Source organism: Pipistrellus kuhlii, unplaced genomic scaffold, assembly GCF_014108245.1.
Source record: "Pipistrellus kuhlii isolate mPipKuh1 unplaced genomic scaffold, mPipKuh1.p scaffold_m20_p_5, whole genome shotgun sequence".
NCBI lineage: Eukaryota > Metazoa > Chordata > Mammalia > Chiroptera > Vespertilionidae > Pipistrellus > Pipistrellus kuhlii.
This window is the reverse complement of record NW_023425551.1, coordinates 48,131,348-48,148,069: the sequence shown is the minus strand read 5'-3', so window position 1 is coordinate 48,148,069 and position 16,722 is coordinate 48,131,348. Positions and strand designations below refer to the sequence as shown.

At 39.4% G+C, this 16,722-nt stretch overlaps 1 non-coding gene across 1 annotated transcript; it reads left to right on the top strand.

Moving 5' to 3' along the window:
• Positions 1–14,362: 14,362 nt before the first annotated feature.
• On the top strand, positions 14,363–14,468 carry LOC118706286. Its single transcript, XR_004983991.1, has one exon. It is a non-coding gene; the product is annotated as a U6 spliceosomal RNA (small nuclear RNA).
• The last annotated feature ends 2,254 nt before the right edge of the window (positions 14,469–16,722 follow it).

Here is a 16,722-nt window from a genome sequence, read left to right as displayed (position 1 = left end):
CCCTAACTGGTTTGGCTAGGTGGATAGAGCGTCAGCCTGTGGTCTGAAAAGTCCCAGGTTCAATTCAAGGGCATGTACCTTGGTTGCGAGCACATCCCCAGTAGGATGGTGTGCAGGATGTGGCTGATTGATGTTTCTTTCTCATCAATGTTTCTAACTCTCTATTCTTCTCCCTTACTCTCTATTAAAAAATCAATAAAATATATTTTAAAAAGTAAAATAAAATAATGTTTAAATAAAAAGTGCTATAAATTGAATGATTCTGTTCCAGTTCTCTTCTCTCGCCCCTTTTCCCACTTCCCCAGAATTCATGTTTATACTTCATCATCAATGTGATCATGGGTTTAGGTCAGGCCTTTGGGAGGTGATTAGGTCATGAGAGTGGAGCCCATGAATAAGATTAATGCCCTGACAAGTGAGATTCCTGAGAATTCCCTCACCTCTTCCATCGTACGAGGACACATTGGGAAGATGGCCCTTATGAAAGGGGACATGGGCCCTGGCCAGACACTGAATCTACCAATGCCTTGATCTTGAACTTGCCAGCCTCCAGAACTGCGAGAAATAAATTTGTGTTGTTTATGAGCTCATCAGAGGGATTGTTATAACAGCCTGAACAGATGAAGACTAAACGCTTTCTTTGTAAAGATAAAAATGGATCATAATGCATAATAATGTGTATGTATAACTCTAATATCAAATATGAATTAGCTTGCAAATGCCTGTTAACCTAAGGAGCTGGTTTATATTTTAAAATATAAAGGAAGTTGGAAAATAAGAAGTAAATTCTGATTTGCTATCTGATTATACTTTCTATTGTGTATTTTGATTTTTAAATTTCCATTGACCTAAACTGTTTATGTGCCATAGAATATATTTTGACACATCCCCAGGCAATGTAAAAGAACCAGTCTAACAATGGATATCTACTACAGTAGTGGTCAGCAAACTGCGGCTTGCGAGCCACATGCGGCTCTTTGGCCCCTTGAGTGTGGCTCTTCCACAAAATACCACACGTGGGCACGCACATACAGTGCAATGAAAACTTTGTGGCCCATGCTCAGAAGTCAGTTTTCGGCTCTCAAAAGAAATTTCAATCGTTGTACTGTTGATATTTGGCTTCTTTGACTAATGAGTTTGCTGACCACTGAACTACAGTGGTGTTTCTGAACTACTGAAGTGTTTCAAACACTATATTAGAAAAAGATGATTCATTCATGAGTCAGAATCCAGAGAAGTCCAAAATTGAAAAGTTATTTTAAATCCTGCTTATTTTTAATTATGATAGTTCATATAAAACATCATTTATCATAAACTGTGAGAGATCTGTTCATAAATAATAAAATTTCAAGGTCATGTTTATAGATAATATACCTGTTAGGTTTTCTCTAACTGTCCAATTGTCCAAAAGTAGGTCATTTTTCACATGTACTAGACACACATTTTATACTTCTAAAAAAAACACAACCATTTCTAGGAGGTCGTGGTCACAGCTCCCAAAAGAAAAACTTTAAAAGACAAGTAGTATAATAAAATTAATATGTCTTCTTACCAATCTGAAGTTCTTGAATTTCATCTTCCATACTGTTCAACAGAGTTAAATATCAGAAATTAGGAACAAACCTTAAATGTCCTGTGCCATCTCTGACAGGTAGATTTCCTGGTGGTACTTTAAAAAGCTGTCAAGCCCTAGCCGGTTTGGCTCAGTGGAGAGTGCACTGGCCTGTGGATTGAAGGGTTCCAGGTTTGATTCCAGTCAAGGGCATGTACCTTGGTTGCAGTCTCAATCCCCAGCCCTGGTTGGGCTAGGGGTTCATGTGGGAGGCAACCAATTGATGTGCCCCTTTCATATCGATGTTTCTCTCTGTGTGTCACTCCCCCTCCATTCCACTCTCTCTAAAAAAATCAATAAAAAAATATCCTGGTGTAAGGATTAACAACAACAACAACAACAACAACAAAAAAGGTTGTCAAGCTATTTAATTTAATTTTTAAAATGAAGGTAGAAGGACCCCTCTCCCTCTCCCCATGTGGGAGTCTGTACTTGTTCTTCAATAAATTTCTACCTTTGCTATGAAGAAGAAGAAGAAGGAGGAGGAGGAGGAGGAGGAGGAAGAGGAGGAGGAGGAGGAGGAGGAGGAGGAGGAGGAGGAGGAGGAGGAGGAGGAGGTAGATTTCCTGGTGGTCATATGTTTCCACTGCTGATGCCTTTGACTATATCCAGAGAGGATATGAACTAACAAAATTGAGCCAGGCAAAGAAAGAGAAGGACAAAGGGAAGTGAGAAGTATAATGAAGAAAAAGAAACAGAATAGTTTCCAAGTCAGGAATAGAAATAATCAAGTTATTTTCCACTACCTCAAATACAAATAGAATTTTGTAAATCAGAAATATTAACTCAGTAAGATATGGTAAATAAACAAAAAGAGGCATCTCTTCGGAATCAAGTGTTTTCTAACTTAGATGCAATTGTGCTTGTGTGGAAAGAGGCACTCTAAGCCGATGTTTTCAAATTGAGTTCTAAATATAGATTACATTTTACACTTTCATTTTAGGAATGGCTATACAAGCCTGCTAGACAGTTGGCTCTCCTATCAAATCCAAGCAGTGGATTCTGATAGTAACAAGGCAACATCTCTGATGTATTGATTTGATACATGAGAGTAGAATTTGGGAAATTAATTGGATTTCTTATCTAACTGGCCCTGTTGGAAATAAATGGGATTCATTTTTTCCCTAGAAGTAAATTCTAGAACTAGGACTCATCTATGCTAATGTCTATGTAGATATCTGATTGTGTTCATTCCTTTCTATACATTACTATATATATTCTCTCATAAAATACTAAAATGAACAACCGCACAGAAAAGATTAGTGTTAATATGTTCAGATCAGAAATAGAAGGATGAATAGTGGATGGTACTTATACTGTCACAGGATATCATTAAGACAGATGGATTTAGACATTCTGTTGTCAAACTAGATCTGAATGCCATTCCTCACTGAAAAGAACAAGGGCCCACTGGTAAAATGCTTAATTTCAGGGTTGGAACAGGAAAATATAAGATGAGCTTAGACTATCTTGGGCCATAAAAGTAAATATGACAGAATGAATAAGACATTTTAAGAAGACCAAGAAGTCAGATTTTTAAAAAATATTTTTTAATTATTAATTATAGTTGGCATACATATTATATTAGTTTCAGGTATACAACATAGTGATTAGACAGTTATGTAACTTATGATCACCTCAATATATCCCCACAAAATATTTGGTAATTTCAAAAGAAACAAGAATAAGACTGTGAGGATCCCTTGATTTAAGATCTTAAGTCAAGGGGCAAAAGAGAGCATTGGCAACGGTGGAACAAATCAGCATGGATACCATCTGATAGGATGCAACGAGAAGACTCCAGTAACACTTCTTGATATTCCTACTAAAGATGTATATTCTGAATCAAATCATGAGGAAATACTAGACAACCCAAATTTAGGGACATTCTACAAAAAATAATGACCTGTAATTTCAAAAGTATCAAGGCCAGGAGAGTCAAGGAAAAACTGAGAAAGTGTTCCAGACAGAAAGAGACTAAATAGACCTGATAACTAAATGCAGCCCATGATTCTGAACTGGATTCTTTTGCTATACGTAAAGGACATTATTGGGTCATTTAAGTAGATAGCGGTACTTGATTCATGTTAATTTTCTGACTTTAATGGCTGTTCTGAGCTGAATTTTGTCCCTCCTCAAATTTATATGTTGAAGTCTTAGTACCTCAGACAGTGACTTTGTTTAGAAATAGGGCCTTTAAAGAGGTGATTAAGTTAAAATGGGGTTGTTGGAGTGGGCTCTAAAATCCAATATGACCGGTGTCTTTATAAGAAGAGATTTTGACCCACAGAGAGACACTGGGGATGAATGTGTGGAGAGGAAAGCCATGTGAGGACAGAGAAAGAAGGCAGCTGTCTGCCAAGGAGAGAAGCCTCAGAAGAAACCAACACCTTGATCTTGGACTTTGGGCCTTGAGAACTGTGAGCAACATAAACATCTGTTCTTTAAGCAGCCAGATTGTGGTATTTTGTTATGGCAGCCCTAGCAAATGAATACAATAGTTATATTATGGCCAAAACCAGTTTGGCTCAATGGATAGAGCATCGGCTTGGGGACTGAAAGGTCCCTGGTTCGATTCGGGTCAAGGGCATGTACCTTGGTTGCGGGCATATTCCCAGTAGGGGGTGTGCAAGAGGCAGCTGATCGATGACTCTGTCTCTCTCATGGATGTTTCTAACTCTCTATCTCTCTCCCTTCCTCTCTGTAAAAAATTATTAAAATATATTTTTTAAAATAAAAAAATAATTATATTATGGTTATGTAGGAAATTGTCCTTGTTTGTAAAAAGAAAAAAATAAGTCAAGTAACAGGGGTGGTGAGGTATTAGGTTACTAGATTACTCTTAAATGATTCAAGCGAAAATATTTTAAGTGGACCTTTAAAAATTCTGTAACTTTGTGATTGTTTCAAAATAAGTACATTAAGCCTATCTATCTATCTATCTAACTATCTATCTATCTATCTATCTATATAACCCCAAAGAAGTGTTTGCAGAGTTGAAAGAGGAGAACAGATAAACTCCATGCTGCTTTCACACACAAAGTGCTGCTTAGATGTTCCACATCACTACCAATGATTGGTTAAGAGGAAATGGGTTTAACTTGAAAGATTAAATAGATGGGTGGAAATGTATATAATCTTCTTTGAACGAAATAGGCTTGAAAGTTCTCTATAAATAAATTTTTAAAAAATCCATAAAATGATTCAAGCACCTGCCTTCATCCTCTATAAAGTTGTGGTTTCAAACTCCTCCCAGGGTATCCCTATATACAAACTCAATCTTATGAGGGTCCCTACTTCTGTAAACAAGTAGAAATGGAGTTACTCTGGATAAAAGAATGGTCCTGGATGGCAAAGTCTTGTTCGCTCAGCCTACCTTTTCCTTTCGTTGTGAGCGCAGGAATTCTGGGATGTCCATACAGCTTTCGTTTCTAGGAGGGTTCCTTTAGCTCTTTAGAATGAAGTATACAGATTTTAGGTATTTATCACCACGCACACCCTGGATTTATTAGTGGATATGTGGGTCAGAGGAGTAACCATGGCAAAAGGCTGGTGCCATGCTGGAAAGAAGGTGGCTTGCCTTCAGTCCCCTTCCGGACTGCATAGTTGTCTTGGATGTCCAGAAAACCTCTAAAGCAAAGACCATGCTGTATGTCTGTGTGCACCTAACCAAAATACTTCTGAACCCATCTCAGGGAGCTAGGACACACTGCAGCATTGCCAGAAGTGTCATGTGTTGGAGGAATAAAGTACTGACCTGTCTAACTCAAGAGCCTCTACACTGAGTTGGTTCCCAGAAGGCTGCTAGACTAGCCATGAGTTCTTGAGTCTTTCCCACGGCCCTTAAAACCCACATCCCTCTAAAAAACAACTTCAGGAGCCCTGTGGTAGACTGCATTCTTGTTCAAAAATTCTCGCTGCTCGCCGAAACCGGTTTGGCTCAGCGGTAGAGCATCGGTCTGCGGACTGAAAGGTCCCAGGTTCGATTCCGGTCAAGGGCATGTACATTGGTTGCGGGCACATCCCCGGTAGGGGGTGTGCAGGAGGCAGCTGGTCGATGTTTCTCTCTCATCGACGTTTCTAGCTCTCTATTTCTCTCTCTTCCTCTCTGTAAAAAGTCAATAAAATATATTTTTAAAAAAAAATTCTCACTGCTTCTCTCTGGAGAAGGACTGTACTTTCCACACCACTGATGTCAGGTTTGGACTTGTGATTTGTTCTCGGCCATTAAAAAATGTTAAAGTGACACATATCACAGAAGCTTTAAGAGCCAGCACGTGGTTTGCTGTTTCTTTTCCCTCTGTCACAAAACTGGCAATAATCCAGAAAGAGGCTACTGCACCAAGATTGTAGGGAGCAGAGTTATAGCTTACCCACGATGGATTTGTATATGTGTTAATGTAGCGTGGATGAAAAATAAATCTTTGAGCTGAAGGCCATTGAGATTTTGGAGTTGTTCTTTAACATCACAAACCTAGCCTGTACTAATTAATACAATAGTTAAATACCCAGTATCATTTCATGAAAGCAAAAAATATTTTGGTCTAATGAGTACTTTGAAAATATTTACATTAAATAGTACATGGGTAATCTGTATTTTTTCAAAGAGATCATGCAAAAGGCTGTGCTGTGTTGCTTTGTGTCTAAATGATGAGGCAATCATTTGCTAGGTACTACTGGTAACAAGGTCTGAAGACCCACCATTGAGGGTTCCACCTATACCTCAAAAGTACACACTGAAGCAGGGCTTATCTCTCAAGCACCAGTCAGAAAACATATGTTCATTTTTGCCCTTTTTTAATCTATAATAATAAAAGCATAATATGCTAATTAGACTGGACAGCCGAACGACCTTCAGGACAACCTTCCAGACAAAGCCAGGGCTGTGAGGGTTGAGCCCCTTGCACAAATTTTGTGCATTGGAGCTCTAGTATCACATATTGCATTATCTGCATACCTTGGAAACAACTGTGTCCCAACCACAAATACCCAGAGTTCATAAGATTCTGTCAGCTAGAAACACAGCTATCTCTCAGTCCTGTGGGAACTTTAAAGTACCAGAAAGTTCAAGCTATATTTCTGACCCCTATCTGAGAACATGGCCTTGGAATACCCCTTTTGGCAGGGAGGACATTGGTTTTGGCGGCTTGCTCCTATATTTGATTAGAAGAAAAATCTGATACAGACAACTCTCCTCCTGAAAAATGACTATTATACTATATCAAATTATAATAAAGTTCATTTTTAAAACTCAAGAGTAAGATCTAGACAGTGTCCTGCTTTTATTTTACTAATTTTTTAAACAAAATTAATAAAAATAAGAAAACTATGTAATCATGACTATATAACAACATAGTTGGAATTTTTCCATTGAGGATAATTTGTTTTTCTTACAATGAACTAAATGCTAATTCCCAAGGGGATCATTTGGAAATTTAAAACAGGAGGTGACAGACTGTCCCCATTGGCTCAGAGAGGCAATTTGACTAATAAAATCATGTTAATAAAGTTGGAATCTCTCCTACATATAATAGCTCAGCTCTGCCAGAGATTAATAGAATTTTTTTTTTTAATTCAAAAGGTCAAGGTAAGGGTTTTTAATTTCTGTAAAACAATATTTCTCAAACTATACTTTCTGGGACAGCACTGTCCTCCAAGTTAATAATAAGAATTATGCGAGAGAAGAATGTTAATAATAAATCATCTTCTCCTTTTTTCCCCTCAGTTGACATTAGCACATTAAAAATCCTGAAAAGCCTAGTAGTAAAGGAACCTGCTTAATATTGTTTAATCAAATGATTCACAGAATCAAAGGGAGAATCTTACAACATTCCTGGGAACTAATAATTCTCTGGATGCACTAAAAGATCAAATCTGCAAAAACACCACAGGATGGTCAGCAGATCAGAGCCTAATTCTTAAAACTGTCTCAGATCCCCAAGGCGATCAGACTGTGTGTGACCAAAGACACACTCATGTGAAGAGATACAATTTGGAGCAAGGGTAACCCACGTGATTTGGCTAAACAGAGAGGCTCCTAAACTATTCCTGAGGCACTGCAGGTAGGGAGTGGTTAGTGGGGGCACACGGGAGGCAATTCCAACCAAAAAAGATTTACACCTTCTGCTACTTCGCCTAGTCCCCAGCCAGCACCATAGTTTGTAGATGCTATAATATGTCCTTCCTAAGTTTTCTTTTAAAATATTTTCTTTTAAAATATTATGACTACATTAACAAATCCCTTAATAATTTTGACTATATTTTAATTATACATTTTGTAACCATTATTTATTTTTAAATGGGTTTAACTTAATTTTTAATATATTCTTTTTTAAAATATATATCTTATTAATTTTTTACAGAGAGGAAGGGAGAAGGATAGAGAGTTAGAAACATTGATGATAGAGAACATTGATCAACTGTCTCCTGCACACCTCCTACTGGGAATGTGCCCGCAACCAAAGTACATGCCCTTGACTGGAATCGAACCTGGGACCTTTTGTTTCACAGGCTTTTGCTCTAACCACAGTGCCAAACCGGTTAGGGCAATTTTTACTATATTCTTAATTATTATTTTATGTTTTGTTTATACATGTTTTAACTAAATTTAGTGTTACATTCTTTTTTTAAGACAAAGAGCTTCACAAAACATAAATTTTTTATGTAACTTTTCCTCACATAGTAACCTCATAACAACAACTATGCATTTACATTCAGGTTCTTTCCAGTCCAAAATGATTTCCACTTCGTAGGGCAAATCCATTTGGCGATTATTACTTCGCTCACACAAGAGTAGCATTTAGTGAGCCCACAGGATGATCCTAGGCACTGGAAAATGGTTAACATCTATCATTGCTAGGTGATGAAGAGACCTTTGTAGGTAAACCAAACAAACACACACACACAAACTCTCTGCTGGTTAAAAAAAGAAAACAAATACCTGCCAATTCCATAACAGGGAAGTGAAGACCAGTCCTTTCCTTGGGCAGTGACACTGCCTCTCCCTGTGGAAGTGAGATGAACCATCTTCAGGCCCAGATCCTCCTCCTACGCTGCTAGGGCCATTGAAGAAGGGGGAGGAAGCACAAAGCAATACTGGGACACAGGAGATAAAAGCTGCTTCTTTTTAGGGCCACGCTAAGGAAAATAGCTCTTGGAGGAAGGGAGCAGCAGGTACATGCTATTAGGAGAAGGCGTCAGGGTCATTTTTTAATGATTAAGCATTGCCTTAGGTCCTTTCGGTTACCATGCCAAAACTGTTATAGACTGCGTGGTTTAAACAACATTTTATTTCTCACAGTTTTATAGGTTGTGAAGTCCAAAGTCAAGGCAGCAGCAGATTTTGCGTCTGGTGAGACCCCCACCTTCTGACTCACAGTCTTCTGCTCGCTGTGTTCTCATAGGGTGGACAGAGTGAGCGAGCTCTGTGGAGTCTCTTTTTTATAAAAGTACTAATCCCACTCATAAGGACTTCACCTTCACCACCTAATCACCTCCCAAAGGCCTCTAACTACTATCACATATACATTGGGGGTGGGGGTAGTGGTAGTGGTGGGGACACAAGCATTCAATCCATAACAAACATACTTAAAAGTATACAGTTTCCTTATTTTCAGGTACACACTACGAGAAGGAGAGCAAGGCACTATATTTAGATAGTTTTTTTAAAAAGAATCTCTTTAAATCTGAATGAGCTGTAACTAATTAATCAATTATTGGACTATTTCTGACGTGCTTGAGGGTGTGCTCCTCCAAATATTAGTAACTGCCTACAGTTGTGTTTATACCGCTCACTACCCTGGTAAAGCTCGCTTTCCAACTGCTCCCAGCAGTGACCTCCACGCCCTGCCATGGGCTCTGCCACATCCAGATAACAGCCTTGAGCTTCATCTTGAGCCTAAAACTGCACTGACACTGAGGCACTTCACCCCAGACTTCTGTTAAAAACCTAAGGCCTGTTGTTTTCCTTGGCCCTGGCCCAAAACAAAAGCAACGCTTATCTTCTGTGTTCTGCACTCATGTCCCAGTATTTCTCTGGGCTTCCCTTCCCCTCTCTGCCCCTCCCCACCAGTTTCAATGCTTTCCTCCTTCCCAAACATTTCCACTGAAACCAGCTCTCCTCCATCCTTTATCCACAGGGTGCTCCCTTCCTCTTTTTGTGCTGGCTAAAAATGTCTGCCCTAAGATTATCAGGCTTCAGGAGATTGTTCTGGTTCATTTTCTTCATCTCTGGCTAGGGGTTAGGAAGTAGGGTCAGCATTTTCTTTAGTCAGCCATGCCACTTCCAGACTATTACTTTTTTCCTATTGTGTAGTAAGCCCTGCTCAGTCTAGGACCCTGAATTTTGGCTGTTACCTTTTCACTAGTAACTCTTCCTTATCTTTGTCAATTTTGATCTCCAGTCACTCCATCACATTCCAAGCGGTTAAGTGAGCTGGCTCAAATTCTTCCTCAACACTCCAAGTATACCCACCATCCTGTCCTCCTGTGTGACTTCACATGGATGACAATTCACAGCCCTAGCCTAAGGCTCGCTCCTCAGAGTTCCATAGAGGGTGGCCTTTGTCATACCACCATTCCTTCCTATGATCACACTGTGGACATCATCATCACTTAAAACTGCATCTCTTTTGAACTCATCCTCCCTTCTCTCTCAACCTTCTGGTCCTCAATTCCTTTACTCCCACTTTGGCAGTTCAGTTATTTCCCTAACACCATCTTTTCCCAATCTATCAGGCTTTTTTGTTTTGTTAATTATCATCACCAGAGGATATTTTTTTCATTGTTTTTTGTTGTTGTTGTTGTTTTATTTTTGTTGATTTTTTTTTAGAGAGAATGGAAGGGAAGGGGAGAGACAGAGAGAGAAACATCAATGTGAGAGGGACACATCGATTGGTTGCCTCCCACATGAGCCCCAGCCCGACTAGAGCTGGGAATCCAGCAGGCAACCAAGGTACATGCTCTTGACTGGGATCAAACTTGGGACCTTTCAGGCCACAGGCCAGTGCTCTAATTACTGAGTAAAACTGGATAGGGCCAATCTCAGTTTGTAATGTATTATTCTTTTCCCTATTTTGAGTCTCAGGACACATGGTCTATCACTATCCTTTTATCTCCTTTTCAGCCTTAATTATAATGATTACTATCAGAAATAATATTATTTGCTTTTTTATGTCTCTTCTACTAGAACGTAACCTCGTTAAGAGCAGTGATTCCCAGTTCACTGAAGTATGTCCAGAGGCTAATGGAGGGAACCTCTGAAGACCTCACATATAGCATAGATGCATTAAATATTTGTGGAAGGAAGGTAAAAGGAGATAAGAAAGGATAAAGACTTTTCTTCAGCACCCCTTATTTAGTCCAACAAGTTTAAACCTAAAACAACTTCTCAGAAATATGTACATTATAATGGTTCAGTAAATCTAAATATATATTATTCAACATTAGAGGGTTCATTTAATGCTTATAGGTATCCTATATGATAAAAGCCTAACATACTAAGTGTCCAGTCCTCCATTCAACCAATCCAAGTGTAATATACTAATGATATGCTAAGGCCACTCAACCGCTCACTATGACATACACTGACCACTAGGGGGCAGTCAGTTGCATGGTTACCGTATTTTCCGGCGTATAAGATGACTTTTGAAACAAAAAAAAAGTCAACTGAAAATCGGGGGCAAAAGACCAAAATTGCACAAAAATTACCTGCAGATCTTGACAGCAAAGTAAGTCTTTTCTTTGAAGTGGGGGGTAGTCTTATACAGCGAATACAGGCCTAAACCTATGTTTTAACTGTAAAATTAGGAGGTTGTCTTATACTCCGGAAAATACGGTAACCAATTGCTATGACATGCACTAACCACCAAGAGGCAAATACTCATACCAGTAGGTTAGCTTGCTCCAGGGGTCCTGCCAATTGGGATTGAGTGAGACAGAGCCCTCCCGCAGTCCCTCTGTGGCTGGCAACCTCCCGCATCCCTCCCCAGCCCCAATCATTCATCGATGGGATCCCTCAGCCTGGCCTGCAGCCTCTCACAATCCAGCACCCCTCAGGGGATGTCAGAGAGCTGATTTCAGCCCAATCCTGCAGGCCAGGCTGAGGGACCGCACTGGTGCACAAATTCTATATCTATTATATATAAAAGAATACTGAACCGTTAACACAAGGATGCCCTACAACAGTGGTCGGCAAAGTCATTAGTAAACAGAGTGGCAAACCACTGCCCTACAAGAATATTTAACAACATGAAAAAGTTCATAGATGTTATTATAATTTAAAAGATGAATACATAAACAAAGCTTGATGTAATTATATACAGTATAATTTCATGTTGATAGAACACATAGACATAAAAAAAAAAGAAGAGAAAATCTATATGGCCTTAGATGACTTTTTGGATATAAAACCAAAAATCATGATTCCTAAAAGTTTGACTTAATTAAAAATTTAAAGTTCTCTGTCCAAAGGCACTGTTAAGAAAATCAAAAGAGAAAGCACAGAGAGGAAGAAAATATTTGCAAAACACATATCCAATTAAAGACTTGCAAATCTCTTTTTAAATTCAACAATAAAAAGCAAACACCCAAACAAAAAAAGGCAAAAAACAGACACCTCACCAAACAAGATATGTAAATGGCAAATAAACATGTGTAAAGATGCTCAACATTAGTTGTCTTAAAGAAATTGGAAATTAAAACAACAATGAGATATTACTATTCAGCTGTTATAATGGCTAAAATCCAAAATCTAACCATCCCAATTGCTGTAGAGAATGTGGAACAGCAAGAACTCTCATTCATTGGTGGTGGAAATGCAAAATAGTATGACTGTTTGGAAGAGTTTGGCAGTGTTTTGCACTCCTAGGTACATAGTAAAAAAATAATTGAAAATTCACATCAACACAAAAACCTGCATGTGAATGTTTATAGCTGCTTTAAAGTAAAATTAAAAGCAACCAACTGCCCTGGCTGGCAATGCTTAGTCATTAGAGCACCAACCAAGGCACCAAAGGGTGGCAGGTTCGATTCTGGTCAAGGGCATGTACTTCACCTCGGTTACAGGCTTGCTCCATGTTCCCAGTCGGGGCGCATGCAGGAGGCAAACAGTCAATGTGTCTCTCGATGGCTGTCTGTCCCTCTCTCTCTCCTTCTTTTCCCTCTCTCCCCCTCTCTGTCTCCCTCCCTCCCTTCCTTCCATTCTCTCTGAAAATCAATGGAAAAAAATATCCTCAAGTGAGGATTAACAAACAAACAAAGCAACCAACTTATCCTTTAAAATATGAATAGATAAACAGATTTTGGTGTAATTATTCAGGGGCAAAATGTGGGATATTATTCAGATAAAAAGGAACAAGCCATCAAGCCATTAAAAAACAAAACAAAACCCACATATCTGTGAATACATCTTAACTGCATCTTGCCAAGTGATAAAAGCTAGTCATACCACTGAACAAGCTAAAATACCACATGGTTCCAATTATGATATTCTGGGGGAAAAAGAATCCTAAAAAGACCGGTTGTTAGCAGAGTTTTGAGGGAGGACAGGAGTGTAGATAGACAATACAGAGGGTAGTTTTGGGACAGTAAAGCTATTCTATAGGAAACTGCAGTGGTGGATGCATAACACACTTATCAAAATTCATGAGACGTAACAGCACAAACGTAAGCCTCAACACATGCAAGTATTTTCTCAAACTCACGTTGGAGGTGTTGGGGATCCCAACATGGAATGCAGAATCTGATTGTATCATTAAGGTATTAAACAATTTCACTGAAAGTAGTGGGGGACAGCTGTTGACTAAGTAATTTTAGAAATGAGTGAAAACAAAAAGACTAAAGGCAAAAGAAACTACATATGAATACTGTAATCTGGTAAATGAAGTTGTTTCATCTAGGATTGCCTTTAAACAATTCTGATTCTGTTATATGTGGACACTAAAACTGAGCCATTATGTCCTTGCTCTATTAGCTGAAAGGACATAAAACAACAGCACCCTAGTATCAACGAGCACATCTATTGTAACACCCAGATCTAGTTTCTAATACCATCTCTATATATAAAAAGCTAATATGCTAAATGGCTATAACACATACTGACCACCAGGGAGCAGACACTCAACACAGGAGCTGCTGAGCTGCAGTGACTTGGAAGCAGCGGTTCTCCGGTGACGCACCTCAAAACCAGAGAAGAGGGGGCCCTATTCTTTGCTGGGTCACATGATTCTACCTTTGGCAGTGGGTTATGTTTTTGCTGGGGCACTGTCAGCCCTGAATCTGGTTTACTGCACTCTTGCGTTTGCGTTCCACAACCTGCACAACAGCAACTCTGCAGAGTGCCCCCTGGCCTTATGGGACTCCTCAGGGGATGTGGGAGAGCCAGTTTTGGTCTGATCCCTGTAGGTCAGGCTGAGGGACCCCACCAGCTGGAGGGACTTTGCTCACTCCACAGATGCCTTTTGAACCACGGCACCACCCCAGGTGTGGCCAGTGGTGAACCATGGGAGGATGGATCCAGGGCTCGTCTTGCCCAGTCCCACCCTGCCAGCCACCTTCTCATTAATTCCCTTTCAATGTGCACGAATCCATGCACCAGATCACTAGTTCCCTAATAAAAGGACCAGCGCCCTTTGGAGAAATGGCTGATGAGGATCAAAGCCATGAAGATGATCCTAGATCATTTGGCAGCACCTGAATGTAAAAAAAGTACACAAACAAACAAGCCAGAAATATTTAGCAAGAAAATAAAGCGTGCTCACTTTTCAGCACATAAACTAAAATTAGAATGATACAAAGAAGATTAGCATAGCCCCTGTGCAAGGACGACACACAAATCCTGAAGTGGTTCATAGTTTGTGCAGTGCCCTGGTGGGCGTCCTCACACCCTTTGATTAGCTCAGAGCAAATACTAGTAAAAAACAAAACAAAACAAAAAAACACAATTCATGGCATGCAATAGCAAAATTATAACTTTTCACTGTAAAAGTAAAATAAAAGAAAGTAGTATTGGCTAATAATGCAAAGCATAAAACACATATCCAGAGATCATAATGAAATAAATACATACAAACAGTATATGCATACATACATACATACACATATACAAATCTCCCATACAGATGTTCCCAAATAATTTATATACCCCACTCTATAAGTTTGAGTTGTACATAGAGATTTTCTTCCAAAGAGTACAGGGAAGGGGAGAAAAAAGAGTCACTTGACAGTGGCACAAACATGACCTACCCAGGTGATCAAGGTTAACACCAACATTGATAAGCAAGGTGCATATGATAGGGTCAAAATGGCATTTTACTTCCATGGTCTTTTTTTCTGAAAACCCATATTCTCAGAAAAACATTGTACAAGTCCTAATTAAGAAATATTCTACAAAAGGCCTGATCATTACTGAGAAACTGTCACAAGAGGAGCCTAAGGAGACATGCTAGCTAAATACAATGTGCATCCTGGCTGAAACCCTGAAACAGAGAAAGGATATTAGGTAAAAGCTAATAAAATCTGAATAAAGTATATTCTTTAGATAATAATTATGTGTTAATATTGGTTTGTTAATTATAATAAATATGCCATACTAATGCAAGATATCAATAGCAGAAAAACTTGATACAGGGCATTTGAAAATCTCTATAATTTCCTTGCAACTTTTTTACAAATCTACAACTTTTTTTAAAAAAAATTATGTTTTTTACAAAGAAAGAAGAAAAAAACCCTGGAAAGATAAGCCCCAGAATCTTTATCAGTGATTGTATTTTAGTGAAGGATTTCAAGTGGCTTTTCTTTTTGCTTACCAATATTTTAAAAGCAGTATTATTTGATTTTTATCTCTTGGAGGCTTGACCATCAGCCTAAAAGTCTTAGTGTTTGGTCATTTGCATCTTCGGCTGGTTAAGAGTTTTGGCTCTCGTTAAGCAAGTGACACCTGTCGCTTCCCCCCACAGAAGGATCACACTGCATTGAGGATTCCACCACCAGGAGCAGCAATCCCCGGATGTCAACCCACTGCCTGGTTTGCATGTGTCAGAGTTGCCAAGAAAGACACAACTCCCACAGAACCTGGATGGAACTACACTTGACTCACACAAGAAGAAGCAGAGTAAGATCAGCCTCCATAGTGAGCTTGGATCCCACAGAGCCAGTGTACCTTGCCCCACAGTTGACACAGGACTGTCCCTCTTGTGCTACAGGTGAAGAACCCCCTTTTCTCCTTACTAGGAATAGAAATAGCAGTGGGGTGACATGTGCACAGACACTAAGCAGAATGAAGAAGTACACAGCAAACCCAGAACAGGGAAGAGATTTCCAGACAAGGTGATATGCCCAGCACAAGCTCTGAAGGGCTTGTTATCTCCACGTAAGGGAATGGTCGAAGCCCAAGGCACTCTCTTATGCAGCCCTCAAAGGCCAGCAGGCTGTGCATGACTGCCTTTCCCCAAACCCCTCATTCACAGGAAAACACACCAGACGGTGTGACCTCCTTTGGATGCAGGAGATAAAGGGCATATATTATCTCAGAGTGAGTGACAGGAGTTAAGTTGTTGTAAATATCAGGAGAATACAGGGAGCCACTATTATTAGAAAAACAGTTACTTTAGCAAATTACCATATTTTTCGGACCATAAGATTCTCCGGACCATAAGACGCACCAGTTTTTAGAGAAGGGAAATGAAGAAAAAAAGATTCTGAAACAAATAGTGTCCTAAAATATTTTATGTGCATTAAAACCCAACATCACAGTCATAAACACATGTAATCAACCCTGTAAAGTAAACAGCAGCATTTAGAACCACTTTAGAGCCGGGCAAGCACACAGAGACCACACAGAGCCGGGCAAGTAAAAAAACTTTTTTTTTAAAGTATATGTGTAGGCTATATTTGGACCACAAGATGCAGGGATTTCCCCCCCACACACACACTTCTGGGGGGGGAAAAAGTGCGTCTTATGGTCCGAGAAATACGGTAAATCTTAGGAATATGCCAAAAAGATGGCTGCAACATGCCTAGATGTAGACTCTCCAGCTCTCGGAAACACAGTCCTCTGCATACATTAGAGAAGTCACAGGGAATCCGACAGAGCAGAATTCCTTTCACCAACG